Raw genomic sequence first — 15,484 nt, 5'->3', positions numbered from 1 at the left:
CATATAGAAACACGAAAGAAATAAAGAAGAAATAAAGGAAAGGGAATGGGAGCGTGTGGGACCTAAATAAGGCAAAAAATACCTATTCTGTGAGAGAATGGAAACAAACCGAGAGGAGTAGAAGGGAACAAAAGGGATGATAACGGTTTAGAAATTGGTGCGCAAAAATCAATCAAATCAGGGGAGTGGATCCAGTCTTTTTACAACCTGAATGTGAGCCAATGGGTATGCATTAGTCAAGCGCCAAAAAAGACACACAATGAGTGTGTTCTATTTTAGAGTTAATCTTTTCCGATGGAATATGCCTCAGGGGGCTTCCAGTGAAGAAGAAAGAGATATTTTACATTTTTTGGACGTGGCAGTTCAGTGGTCATGGCCTGATTGCACCCGGCAGTGGATGACCATTGGCTAGCAGATTCCCTGGGGGGCTTTCGGACAGTTTCTGGGAACGGATCCCGGGATTTATGCAAGAGGGCCACCCCTGTGCAACATTCGTCCTCATGTCCCTATTTGCCTCTTGACCTCACGAGTGCAAGACAAAAGGGCAGCCCAAGGCTGTCCAGGAACAACGTTGGATGGGCCAGCAGATGGCCTCCTGCCAGCGTGTCCTTTGTCCAAATCACAACCAGCTAGCGTCGGGTGCGTGGCAGGATCCAAGTTCATAGGGATGACAGAATGTGCCTGTCCCATTCTTTGCCAGGGTGTAGAGGCCACTGTATCCAAACAACAGCTGCCTATTTTCATGCACGAAGCTGGACACGGGGTACGGGGAACAGTTTATGGTCACCTTGGGGGATAGCATCCCATGTTTTAACGAAAACACCAACCTCATTTATAACATGCTATTTACAATACTCATCCCTGCGAGTAGATAGGTGTTTAGACGTCGATTATTCTTTTTACTTCTGCCTAGAGACAGCTCTAACAGTCTCATCAGCCTCATTTTGTAAACAGAACAATAAATAAAACGTTTTTTACACATATTTAGAAATCCCTTGGGTCGATCCTCTTCATCCTTTAATCTGTTCAACTGCTCAGAGTTTCCTTCGCCCTCCACAGCATGCAGCACGGGACAACGGGTCAATCCGCTTCAGCCATTGTCTGTCTTGCGCAGTAATTGATGTCATTTCTCCTGATCACATGTACACATCCTATTAAAACAAAAGTGCCAAAGCTGGTGTGCCAGCTCTGTACTTTGAAAATGCTTTGTCTTTCCATTCGTGAAACTTTATTTTTATTTTTATTAATACTTGTGTGTTTAAACTATATTTTCAGGTTTCAGCAATTCAGAGGATATGATAACTTTCCTTTGTGCCAAACTAATTAATATTTACCTGTCATTAGCTACAGCTGTCTAATATGAAGGACCCATACTGTTCATAGTATATGCAATGGTTAATTTTTTATTTCACTCTTTTCGCAAGTCTTTGCCAACCGTGTCTAGGCAATGGCATAGTTTATTTTTTCTTCTCTTTATGTTTACGGCTTATGCTTGCAATACGTTAAAAAAACTACTGTTCCAGTTTTCCGGGGCCAAACCTATTAGTTTTATAAATGCTGTTCTTAATTGAAATAGAGGCATTCACAGTTAAATCAGAGACTATTAAGTAAAGTCCCATTTTCTGCATTTTCTGACACTTAGGGCCAGATTTATGGAGCCCTTGCGCCATTCCAATGCCAAATTAGAGTCTTTTTTTACGCTAATATGGAGTTGGAAGAGGAAAAATGCTGCACCATATTTACAAAGTGGCACAATGCTTGCATTGCGCCACTTTGTAACCCCTTGCGCCACAATATGCCGGCGCCAGGCATAATGTATGCAAGGAGGATGTTCCTGCGCTAGGGGGGCGAAAAACTGGCACAAAGAAATCTATAAGATTCCTTTGCACCATTTTATCAGCATTTTTTAACACCTGCAAAGTGCAGTTTTATAAATTGTGGACTACAACAACAGGGACTATTGGGTTAACCACTTACTGAAATGCAACAAGTAACTGATGGAGACAGTCAAAAAGATAAAAAGAGGACCATGAATAAAAAGAATAACACAACAGGATGCATGTCACAGTGGAGAAAAAGGATAGAGGCAGGTTAAGGAGATTAAGCACGAGGCTGAGCAGTAAGAGAGAGAAGGTTTATGCAAATGCAGGGCATTAAGTAGTATGTATATTTCTGTCATTTACATAGTGTGCTACTCAGACTCTAGGCTTTCTGTTATTGCATAGAAATATATAACGGAACACTGACAAACCAGACGGGATTATTGGCTTTGTCAGTGGTTGTTAGCTGTTTATGATGAACACCAACAATGATTTTGTCGTAAATAATTAAGATTGAAAATGTTTAAATCCTGAAATTGTGATATTGTGAGTGAAACATTACTGGGGCATGTGGAAGAGGTAGTGGTCTTCAGAGTGTCTTAATCACTGCTGTCCTGTTCACTTTATGTTAGACATGTACACCCTATTTATCTGCACCTTTCGTTATTGTACATATCCTACATCTCATCTCTTTCTTATCCAGAACCCCCTTTTCACTCTCTCCTGAATGAACTTCCTCACATATCCTTCACTTCAGAACTCCCCAAACACACAACACACACACCCACTGCATTTACTTTTATTGTTAGCCTTGTCAATAATTTGACAAAAGTACACTTCCTTCACACACATATTCACAGAATCACTACTGCAATCTGTGTGTTCTTCAGAGAGGCCAAGGTATTGGTGGCTGTGTATTCTGAACAGTGTTTTGACCTACTGTCAGGCACTGTGAGAAATTCAAACTGCCCTCAGTCTTAACACCAGAGCTCTCAATTGTGGCCTGTTATAAAGCCCTGAGACCACTCTGTTTAAAGTACACACTATACAAGAGAAATATGCTACCAGAGAAAAATACAGAAACACATCTTGCAAATAGCTAACACTCTTGGGGAATGCATGATTAAGTAAAACATGTGAAATATAATCAGGAACTAAATCGCTGACATTGATTATTTTAACATTTGTAAATTCGTTGTTCAGAATTCGATTAGTGTTTTTGCTAGTGAAGTTATGGAAATGAATATTGGGCTTCATATCAACCCTTTTCAATATCCATTTGTAATTATTACCTGGTGTAAGGGGGAAATCTTGAGGTGGAGACAACTCAGGTGTTAATGAGCCAAGAGTTAGATAAAGAGTTAGAGTAGAAGTACAGTGGGATATGAGGACAGGAAGCAATGGAAATGTGGGAGGGTTGGACCATGGAATTCAAGGGGAGGATACAAGGGGTGTAAAAGAGGGCCATGGAAGAGAGAATAACACAAAGGACGGAGAATGAAGAACTTAAGTGAGAGACCTTGAGTAGAAAAGGTCAACAAGTTTATGATTAGAGAAAGGGCAGAAGTAGAGTTGGGAATGAAGGCAGGCCAAGATGAAGGGTGGTGAGGCTAGGTCTTTGGAGTTAAGGGATGATAATAGTTAAAAGTTGAACAAAGTAACAAGAGAGTAAGGAGGAGGTCAGAAAATGTGATTATCTAAGATAGATTTTAAAAATATTGCATTTTTAGTTCTTCGCAAAACTAAGGTGTGGGCTGCAACATTTAAAAACAAATGCTGCAGTGAAAAAGTATTGTTTCTTTTATACTTGTGGGAAAAAACAATTTTTGATGATTTGGTGTAAGTTTGAGATGAAAAATAGTCCCTAATGCATTGTAATGCAAGCCCTCCACAGGTTGCAGAATAAAACACCAAACAGCCAATAGCATGAGATCAGAGAGTAATATTTCCCAGGGTGGAGCCAAATCCTAATCAATGTACATTTAGAGTACTGGCGCAATCAGGGTAGTGGATACTTTGTGTGGAGGCCAGGAGCCTCCTAAACAGGTCTAAGGGGGGAAGTAAGATTGCTTGCTGTTCACTATAGGTGCCTCATCTCTCAAGCTGCAACTATTTACGCTGAGATGTGGAGCATTTTCCCAAAAATCACCCAGACTCACACACATATCAACCATTGTGCAAATAAAATGGCATTCTCATTGATAATACCATTTTTTCCAAGTAAAAGATGAGTGAGAAAGGACGTCTAGGTAAGATTTAATAAATTAGGGCACTCTCAGACTCACTTTAATTCCCTTCCCATAGTTGCTTTCATATTGGTTTCTGGTCGGTGTGCAATACGTATCAAACATGTGAACAGCCCTTGGAATGAACATGCCAAGGCTGCATCTTATACACATTTGGGGTACCTGGTTTGGTGACAATACAGGGTTTAGCTGACCTAATTTGCAAGGGTGTTGGACATTCTGCGAATCCCAACTAATTTTTCACCAACTGCCCTTTGCAAAAGTGAGATTTGCACAAACCGATGAGTGATGAGGTAAGATTACATTTTTCATCAGTGGGCAGCTGCAAACTGCCCAACACTAGTGTAAATGTGGCCAGTGAGGAGGATATCTGAACTCCTCCTATGCTCTGTTCTATGAAGATAGTTCCTGATTTAAATGCTATACTACAGAATCATTAATAGCGCAACAGGGGTGACAAGCAGCCCTTCCCTTCAACATCATCTTCCAAAGCTCTTCCGCTCTTTTCCAGAGTGTCCTTCTTGAGCCATAGATGCATCCCCAGAAGAGAATTCCGAATTGAAATCTGAATGTTGAGGCTCATCAACTGTCTCTGTGTTATCACCACTCCCTACCAATATTTAGCTACAGTACTATAACACCTGTTCATGTGACTGAACAGTTTCCAGAGTCCCACATCTCAGGCTTGCAGAAGATCTCCAAGGTACATATTTCTTTTTTTAAGTTTTACATGGCTCAAATATGTGCAGCAGAGGCAATTCAAATGTATTAACTTAAACATTGCGTTACAAGACACTCCCTTTACTTGGGCACGTCAGTCTCCATCTCTCGTCATTAATTTCTACCTGAGCATCTTCTTCCCATTTCTGACGAACTCTCAATTGTACTGCTCTCTTATAAGCTTTCATGGCCATATAAATTTGGGACACCTGCTTGCGGCCTCTTGACAACCTCATGATTAGCTCAAGTGTTTCTGCGGTGCACTCAGGACGTCTGTCCAGATCTCCCTTGCTGCTCTGGCAATCTTAGCATATTGCAGAAATTGCCCTGTTTTAACCCTAAATGTGTGTTACACTTAAGGAAAAGAAATTCAAAGTTCTTCCGGGTACAGATCGCTCAATGTGAGACAACCTTCTTCCTTCAAAAGAACAACTAGTGTTTCAACTTACATATTTGAATGGTTGGAGTACCAACAAAAACAGCACCCTGGAAAAAGGGGGGTTCACAGTATATGGACAGTTTGAAGCGATATTAACGACACACCTCCGTCAGTAAATCCAGAAGCGACTCGCCCAGCAAGCAGCCACTCCGAGCTCTTTTCTCTGCACTGTCCCCTTCTGAGCACCACTTGGTTACATGTTGTATGTGGTAATTGGTAGGCTAAGTAACCGCGCTCCAGAGCCCAGACTGCCATCCTCAAAAATGTGATTTCTGGTTGCTTTTGGCTAGGTCGAGCATTTGAAAAACGGTTGTGAAAGATATGAGAAGGCAGAGGTGTGTGTGTGTGTGTACGTGCGTGCGTGCGCGCGCGCGCGCCACGCTATTTTGCACTGACATTTGCGCATACCTGAATAGTCCAAAAAAATAACAAAATACGATTCCAGTCCACCAGGTAGGCTGCTGTAAACGTTGGTGCCGAATTGCACTGAACTAGTGTAAAACTGCTCAGCACCTGGAACAGGATGGCCAGGCAGGAGTGCAGTTCAAGAAATGTAGCACCCCATGCGCTCAACTTCCGTGTTACTGAATTGTAATGCAATTACTCCATGCATTTAACAGCGCTGGGTTTCAGCTGAAATCTCGGTGAGAATGAAAACACGGTTTTAAAATGAGTGTGTCACATTGAACATCAAAATAGAGGCTCTTCCACACGCAGCACATGAAGAAAATGAAAAAAAATAAGCCAAAACATCAAGTCTCCCTATTACAAAAAATGTCGAAAACTGTAGACAGGATTTCACAGTGGGATATCCACATGAGTAGGTATGTTTTTAAATAATGGTTGAAGGCTGTTCTCATTGGCTGGCGAGTAGGGGTTGGCTCTGGATTTTCTATCCAAATCAAATTTGCTAATTAAAGATGTTGCGTCTTGGTGACAGTGGAAGATGCCACTTCTCCAGTTTGTGGACCTGTATGTATTATTCAGTGGGGGATTTCCCGTTGGGGAAAAGACATACGCTTGACTGTAATTTTCCATATGCAGAACCTGCTTCTTTCCTCTGAGAATTAATCTGTCTATGCCGGCGAAGGCCCCTACCCAGATCTGCCTGGCACAGAGTTGGACTTGTGCGACTTACAAAGGCTGTGAGCTCTTTATTTAATGCAAATATTCTTGATTGAGAATTAATTAAAAACACTACATATATAATATATTCGACTAAAGAAAGGATGTCATCCTAGTGCTACTAGGCCTAAACACAAATGATCTACCACTAAACATCGCAATAAAAGGGGAACACGTGCAAAAACATACCATAACACAACAAGGCCGGAACCACAAGGAAACACACAAATGCACAGTGCTAAAGCTCTGTAAATGCCTGCTCTCCGAGTATACTGACATTTCAAATCTATTTTTCACCAACGTCGATCCTACTGTGAAAAGTTCAGGTTTACATGTCCACCAATCCAGTTTCAATAGGGGTATAATATTTTTTTTGCCTGAATGTCAGAACACTGAACTGTTCCTTTTCCGATGTATTTGCAGCGACCGGGCACTAAAGTAAACCCTAGAATCTAGATCTTGCTCCGTATTAAGAAATACTTTCTTCTGCCTGTTACTCACCACCTTACTATGGACAGAAGTTCCTGGGCAAGGTAGTCTGTGACACGAATATTTCTCAATATATACTCTGAGGCAAATTGTTTTGTTGCTGATGCGTTACGATGTTTTTAGTGCTGATGTGCTTTTATGCTTCATTACTGCAACACAAGTTGTGTTATTCTACGGCTGTTGTCGTGTTGCTGTTGCCTCCGTTGGCAAAACAATCACAACAACACAGGAGCCAGGAAGGGGTGTAAATTATTATTTTGCTTTAGGCCCTACACACCGGCCGATGGCGAGCACGTCTTTCCCCCCTTGCTGCTGGGCCAGTAGTGCCACAGTTGTGTTTGGAACCCCACCCAGTCTTTAGTGCTCAGAAGCGGTGTCCAGACCACACGTACACCTGGTGTGCATGTGGTCCTAGTGCTCCACGCCGACATCTCCCCCATTTGTTGACAAAATATGCCCATTTCCCACAGGCGCCTCTGTTGGACTGGGGTGACCACCTGGCATTGAGTCAAATTCTGGACAGGACTGTAAAAAATTCAGGACAAAGGGTCAAAATTCAGGACAAAAATTCAGGACAAAGGATCAAAATTCAGGACAAATATTCAAGAACAAATGTCAGTTTTACAGACACACGCAAGAGAGGCCATGCCTCACTATGTTGTCAGTGCATTTATTTACTCTTTTTTAACATAGCACTATTTATTCACTGCAATCTTTTTGTGATTTCCTCCTGGTATGCTACATTCAGGTGTCACATTACGTCCTTGTTCAGTAGTAAATGAATGCCCTTCAGTACTGCGGTAAGCCCATCACCCCTACCCAAATCTACCCGATCTTTCTTGAAGAGAAAGTAACAGCAAAATTTTGATTATGTTTCTGAACATTTTAAAACCCCTGGCAAACAGTATGGGAAACATTAAGGTAATTAACCTTATGCTAATTTAAACAAATTGAACACAAACATCTGGCTTACCCCAACGGCCCATGGACTTTCAACCTAATTTTTTTTATAGAGGCAGGGCAGATGGTGTGGACGACAGTCTCACACCTAATGTCAGGATCTGAGGCACCCATAACTTGTCTGTAGTCTCACTGCACTAGAGTGTATGTCTGGGACTCTGCATTTATCTCAGAAATGGGAGCCTGGACTACCAATCAAAGATAATAAAAGAGGAGGATGAAATTGAGATCAAATGGGAGATCCACGGCAAGTAATTCAAAGGGTTGTTGCTAAAAACTGGATAAATAAAGAAGAGAAGAACAAGTTGGCAAAATTCCTAAAATCAGACAAGATGGGTCCACCAAGACTATTCAAAGGTATTGGGTACCTGGGGAGTTGTCTCTGCACACAAGAGCGAAACAGAAGAGGCACTGTCAAGTGGTTGAACAAGAAACACCCATCCACCTTGGCAAACTCTTCTGGTGCAATGGTCCGCTGTTAGTGCTTGTGAAGGGTGAGCAGGGGGCCAGACCCCTTGCAAGGGTTGTGCAATGCAATTGCCTGCTTTGTCCATGTCTTTAAATGGTTTTTAAATTGAGCAAAAGCCAAACTAGAGATCTGGGTTATCCCTAAGTGTCAAGTACACATAGAATCTTCAAAATATTTGGGATGTAAATTTTACAAACAAAATGTACACATTTTAAAATGTAATTAGTGTTTCTTTAACATATGGCACTGTTTTCCCCTTTATATACAATTCGATCTCAAATTGAACTGGGGACCAGTTACCTTTTGATACCTAGTGATTAAGATCTACCATTCTTACACTGATTTCCAGGATGAAAATCTCAGCAGAGCGAACGGTCCCTCAAAGCCCAGTTTGCTTTTTGGTCTTCTCTTCTGCTTTCTGTAGTGGGCCATGTGACACTAGCGAAGATGGTGTGCTACCCCAATGATAGTATTATTTTGCAAACCTTCCCCTGCTCATCCTTCATTCCTTCTTCAGACAGGCCACACATCTGATTTGGTTGCTGCAGTGCCATCGGGTATCTCTTTCCACTCTAAAGTTACCTGTGACTGCGGGTGGATTAGGTCTTCTGGACTTAGAATGCTATTAGTCAGCTGCACAGGTCCAATGGGTGGCTCGCTGGCTTTGTGCCCACCTCCCTGCATGAGAGGGGGTTTACCAGTAAATACTTTTAAGGAAGGCTTAATACACTGCTCATTGTTTCCTACTGACCATTCTACGGATCACCATCTGGGGTTATCATGCACAGCTTTCTCTTGCCTTGCCAGAACCTGTAAACTCACTGACACGAAGAAACCCTATGCTCCTGCACTACCTTTGCTAAGCCTTCCCACTCGCACAGGATGGCTGTGCTCAGAGCAACTCCATCAGTGGCATGTTGCTGATATCTTAAAGTTGGGGAACTTGTTTTTGAACAGCGAGCTACTAAATTTCCAAACCCTTGTGGCAGACTACCATCTTCACCCGGTCAACCACTTACAACCACATTAAATGCCCTATTTCATGTCTGCCACCTAGCACTAACCCTACAGAAGGTGTGCCAGAGTGTCAGAGTCACCAGATCCTCGGGGTCTGGGCACGCTCCCAACACTTCCACCACAAGACAGCTCCAATACTCTAATTAGATTTGTCACAGAGTCTAAGAGAGTCCAAGTGTGGAAAAGGGGATTAGGAAGGGAACAGCTGGGAAGGAGACCTGTAGGAAGCAAAAGGTTAAAACACACAACATCAAAATAACATCTCATGAAATCAGTATTATGCTATGGCTCTACGCATCGCCATTCGGAAAACATGAACAACCCAAGAATAGTCTTAAAATGACTAGACTTTTAGATGACTGAATACCTGTGGGGGAAAGAAAGAGAGGTTAGATAAAACTTTCAGATTCAAGTACTTTCTTTAGCATGAGAATCAGGAAACAATATGAGTAATTTCTGAACCATCATATGAATCTTATTTTAAGAATACATATCAGGAACGCACAGCATTACATCTAGAACTCTGGTCTTTTTGTGTTCTCTCAAAACATTGGAAAGTGAATTGTGCACATTGCAGATTTTAATATAAGTATTAAACACCATAGAAGGATTGTGCACCATGAACACACAACGTAGATTCAAGGAATAAATCACACGACTTGTCAACTTGAATACTACCAATTAAATGCCTTAGAATGGTAGCGCACAGTAAATAACATTAATTAAGCACGAGGAAAGAATTGCGCGTCTTGCCGATTCGAATACCACCATGTAACTGCCAAAAAATGGTAGCGCACAATGAATAACATGAATTAAACACGAGGAAGGAATCGTGCATCTCGCCGATTCGAATGCCACCATGTAACTACCAAGGAATGGTAGCGCACAATGAATATCATGAATTAAAACACGAGAAAGGAATCAGGTGTCTTGTCGATTCGAATACCACCATGTAACTGCCAAAAAATGGTAGCGCACAATGAATAACATGAATTAAACACGAGGAAGGAATTGCGCGTCTTGCCGATTCACATGCCACCATGTAACTGCCAAGGAATGGTAGCGCACAATGAATATCATGAATTAAAACACGAGAAAGGAATTGCGCGTCTTGCCGATTCGAATGCCACCATGTAACTGCCAAGGAATGGTAGCACACAATGAATATCAAAGGTTAAGTCACTAGGAAACGAATTGCGCGTCTTGCCGATTCGAACGCCACCATGAAACTGCCAAGGAATGGTAGCGTACAATGAATATCATGAATTAATCACAAGGAAAGAATCGCGCGTCTTGCCGATTCGAATGCCACCATGAAACTGCCAAGGAAATAGTAGCGCACAATGAATATCATGAATTACGCACAAGGAAAGAATCACGCGTCTTGCCGATTCGAACGCCACCATGAAACTGCCAAGGAATGGTAGCGTACAATGAATATCATGAATTAATCACAAAGAAAGAACCGCGCGTCTTGCCAATTCGAATGCCAGCATGCAAATGCCATGAAAAGTCCAAACGCACATTCACACGCGCAAGAGCAAATTGTTTAGCATGAAGAATTAGGCCCAAGAATTCAAGCGTCCTCGATTACGGGGTCAGGGGCCCAGCCCAACCTCTGCCTTACCGCCCTGAATAAGGGTCACCACCGTAGGTGACCTATGAAGGGCAGAGGCCTGGAAAATCAAGGTAGGCCTCCAGAACAGGAGCTCAGGAAGTTGCTGCTGCTCTGCACCGGGACCTCTGTATAGTGAGCACGTAGAGCTGTGCTGGCTCCCTTTTATAGAGTCTTGGCCCAGCCCACAACCACACCCAGGCCTGCTGCAGGGAAAGCTTCTAGAAGGCCCTGGAAAGGGACCACACCCTGACTCACTCTGAAAGCCTGCAGCAATACATTGCAAATGAACAGTATTTATAAGCACCTTAAGAATGAGTCTTCAGGATTGAATTCTGAAATGCAAAAGCTTAAACAATAACATATCAGCACAATGCATAAATTACATTACCTTGAGAGCGTTGGGTTTTTGCATTCTAGTCGCCCGTAGAACACGCACTGTCCTGGTGTTGACACAAAGGCTCTATACCATAGGAAATGGTGGCAAACTGATAGAATGGGTGTACAGACCTTTCCTGCAACATGGAAACCACTCCAGGTCTTCTCGTCATACTAACTGGGTGATTGATGTGGCCAAACCTCTGCAAGATTTGGACTAAAATACTGGACTTTCCCCACAAAGTATCCCACAGCTGTCACTTTAAGTAAATTCATAGTGCTTCCTTGTGAATGCATTCTGCCCATTGCTTGCCATTGGACTTTTGGTTTGTAACTCACAATTTGTTGCTTTCAATTTGCTGGCTTTATTTGTTTTAGGTTATGCAGCTTGAATTTGTCCCTTCCCTTGCCAAAACCTTATTTATAGTCTCCTTCCGAGTGCTCCCTTTCTGTAAACAGGCCTGTAAATCTTGTTCTTATCTCATCACATTTGCTGTGCATTCAAAGATCAAAGTCTGGAACTTAGGGGGTCATTACAACATTGGCGGTAAAAGGCGCTTACCGCCGTGCAGAAGACCACCAATACACTGCCGCCGCGGCGGCATTCCGCCACAGCTATTATGACACACATCTTGGAATCCGCCAAAATTCAGACACCCACACATGACCGCCACACCAAAGGTCAGTGATAAACTGGTGGAAACAAATCCTCCACCTCCAGGCCAACAAAAACACGCCCATGCTATTACGACCCACGAATCCATGCGGCGGTCTTTCAACCGCGGTATTCCATTGGCGGTACACACCGCCGCGCTCAAAATACACACACATCTCCAAAACACCACCACATTGGACAATTCAAAATACACACACCTGATACACATACAAACAACACTCCCACACACCCAATACAATATAAAACACACACCCACATCACCCACAAACCCCTACAACAAAAATTAGAGACGAAGGCGACAGAGAGAGAGCACAGAATAGACAACCCCACTACACAGAGGCACACAACACCATCACCCACACAACATCCACACACAAAACACCACACACCACTACACTCACCACAACCATCACCACATACACCACCCCACACATCACCCACACCACCCTGTGGCACGCCAAAGACACCCCTGCTTCTCCGAGGAGGAGCTCAGGGTCATGGTGGAGGAAATCGTCCGGGTAGAGCCACAGCTATTTGGCTCACAGGTACAGCACACATCCATAGCCAGGAAGATGGAGTTATGGCGCAGAATAGTGGACAGGGTGAACGCCGTGGGACAGCACCCAAGAAATAGGGAGGACATCAGGAAGAGGTGGAACGACCTACGGGGTAAGGTGCGTTCAACGGTCTCCAGGCACAACATCGCGGTACAGCGGACTGGCGGCGGACCCTCACTTCCTCCCCCACAACTAACAACATGGGAGGAGCAAGTCTTGACCATCTTGCATCCTGAGGACCTCGCAGGAGTCGGTGGAGGATGGGACACTGGTAAATCAATTCTTAACTATGATATCCCCCACCCTACCTGCATGCTATCACACACCCCCTCCCTCACCCCCTCCCCTATCACTACAACTCCTCACTAATGTACCCATGACACCAACCACCCATCCCAACACCAAGCCCTGCGTGACACAACTAAGCATGGACACCCATCACTAAAGCATGCCCACTGCACATACCCAGTACACCCTCCCAACCATCACCACACAAACCCACACACAGGAATGCTTGCACTGGGGTACACAAACACCCACCCATTGCACACCATTACACACACACGCAATAATCATGCTCTTATGCCCCTGCAGGAACCCGAAGGACCATCACCACACCAGAGGGTCCAGACAACACCACCCCACCCCCAGAAGAGGCCCACAGTGACGAGAGCAGCTCTGCCCTACTCGATCCTGATGACCAGCCCGGACCATCGTGGGCCTCGGGACAGTCGGTTCCCCTTGCACAGGCACAGCCCAACACCGACCTTCCACCCTCTGGTAACACCAGCACAGCACCCACCCAGCGAGCCCAAACCTCCCTACCCAGGACAGGTCAATCAGCAGTGTGTCCACCACTACAGGGAACCCAGGATAACCCACCACCCCAACAACAACAGGGACCTGGGGGTAGTGGTAGTGGGCACACGGTCCAGGGGACGGAGGCACAGGAACACAGGGGAACTGGGAGGGCTGCTGTGCGACAGGGGGCGGACAGGCCAAGGGAACCCACTCTCCACGAGGCCCTCTCCTCCATCATGGGAGCATACCACCACTCCCAGGAGATGATGACGACGGTCCTGGACAAGTTGCAGGAAACCCTGCGCCTGCAGGACGAACTGTATTTGGGGTTCAGGGAGGAGCTCAGGACCATCAGCTCCACCCTGGGCACCATCGTAGGGGTGCTGAAGGACATACAGCAGACCTTGAGGGACACCGTGGCACTCCAAGGGGCCCCTGACACTAGCATGGACGATTAACTGCCCACCACCTCCTCCGGTGGACAGGATGCCCCGCCAAAGGACCAACACACCAGCACCCGGACAACCACCACGCAAGCGGTCCCTGAGATCCAGGAACAGGACAGAGCAAGATGGCAAGACCCCGCCAGGAAATGAGACCACCCTGATTGTCACCCCACTGTCCCACTTTGTTACCCTGTCCATACTTAAACTGCCCCAGCTCCACTTCCTATGCCCAGATGGGCAGTGCACCAGTGAGACTAATAGACTGGACTCTGCAATGGACATTCCTCCGCCATCACCCATCCTCATTTTACAACCCCCTCCCATTTCTGAGCACTTCAATAAACACCCTTGAAACACAAAACAATCTGGAGTCAGTCTGTGATTTAGTAAAAATGTATTATCAATGACAGTGTCATAATGGGTGTACCATTGTAAAGCTAACATACCTATGTCACACATCACAAGCCCTTGAAGGATGCAAGCAGTTGACACGTAGGTAACCACACCTGTGAAACCGTAATGGGAGGGTACAACTCAGTTACCAAATAGTGATTTAAATCGAAAAACAGGATAGAGGTAGACGTGTGAAAGTTAATGTAATGCTAAAAATGAAAATGTTCTCACCTGTGTCTCACTGGAAATATTGCTGTATGACTGACTCCCTGTTGTCATTGTCTTCTTCATCAGCTTCATCCTCATCACTGTCCACAGGCTCCACAGCTGCTACAACACCGTCATCAGGATCATCCTCCTGCAGAAAAGGCACCTGGCATCGCAAAGCCAAATTATGGAGCATGGAGCAGGCGATGATGATGTTGCACACCTTCTTCGGTGAGTAGAATAGGGATCCACCTGTCATATGGAGGCACCTGAACGTGGCCTTCAGGAGGCCGAAGGTGCGTTCGATCACCCTCCTTGTCCGCCCATGGGCCTCATTGTACCGTTCCTCTGCCCTGGTCCTGGGATTCCTCACTGGGGTCAATAGCCGGGACAGGTTGGGGTAACCAGAGTCCCCCAATAGCCATACACGGTGCCTCTGGAGTTGACCCATCATATCAGGGATGCTGCTATTCCGCAGGATGTAGGCGTCATGCACTGAGCCAGGGAACATAGCATTAACCTGGGAGATGTACTGGTCTGCCAAACAGACCTTCTGTACATTCATGGAATGATAACTCTTCCTGTTCCTGTACACCTGTTCACTCCTGTGGGGGGGGACCAGAGCTACATGGGTCCCATCAATAGCACCTATGACGTTGGGGATATGTCCAAGGGCATAGAAGTCACCTTTCACTGTAGGCAAATCCTCCACCTCAGGGAAAATGATGTATCTCCTTACGTGTTTCAGCAGGGCAGACAACACTCTGGACAACACGTTGGAAAACATAGGCTGGGACATCCCTGATGCCATGGCCACATTTGTCTGAAAAGACCCACTTGCAAGGAAATGGAGCACTGACAGCACTTGCACGTGAGGGGGGATTCCAGTCGGATGGCGGATTGGTGACATCAGGTCTGGCTCCAACTGGGTACATAGTTCCTGGATTGTGGCACGGTCAAACCGGTAGGTTACGATGACATGTCGCTCTTCCATTGTCAACAGGTCCACCAGCGGTCGGTACACCGGAGGATTCCGCCATCTTCTCATATGTCCCAGCAGACGGTGCCTACGAAGGACAACAGCGAAGAACCAGTCATTATTCCTCCAGGTATGTACCCACAGGCA

The sequence above is a fragment of the Pleurodeles waltl genome, chromosome 4_2, assembly GCF_031143425.1.
Source record: "Pleurodeles waltl isolate 20211129_DDA chromosome 4_2, aPleWal1.hap1.20221129, whole genome shotgun sequence".
NCBI lineage: Eukaryota > Metazoa > Chordata > Amphibia > Caudata > Salamandridae > Pleurodeles > Pleurodeles waltl.
This window is presented reverse-complemented; position numbering follows the sequence as displayed.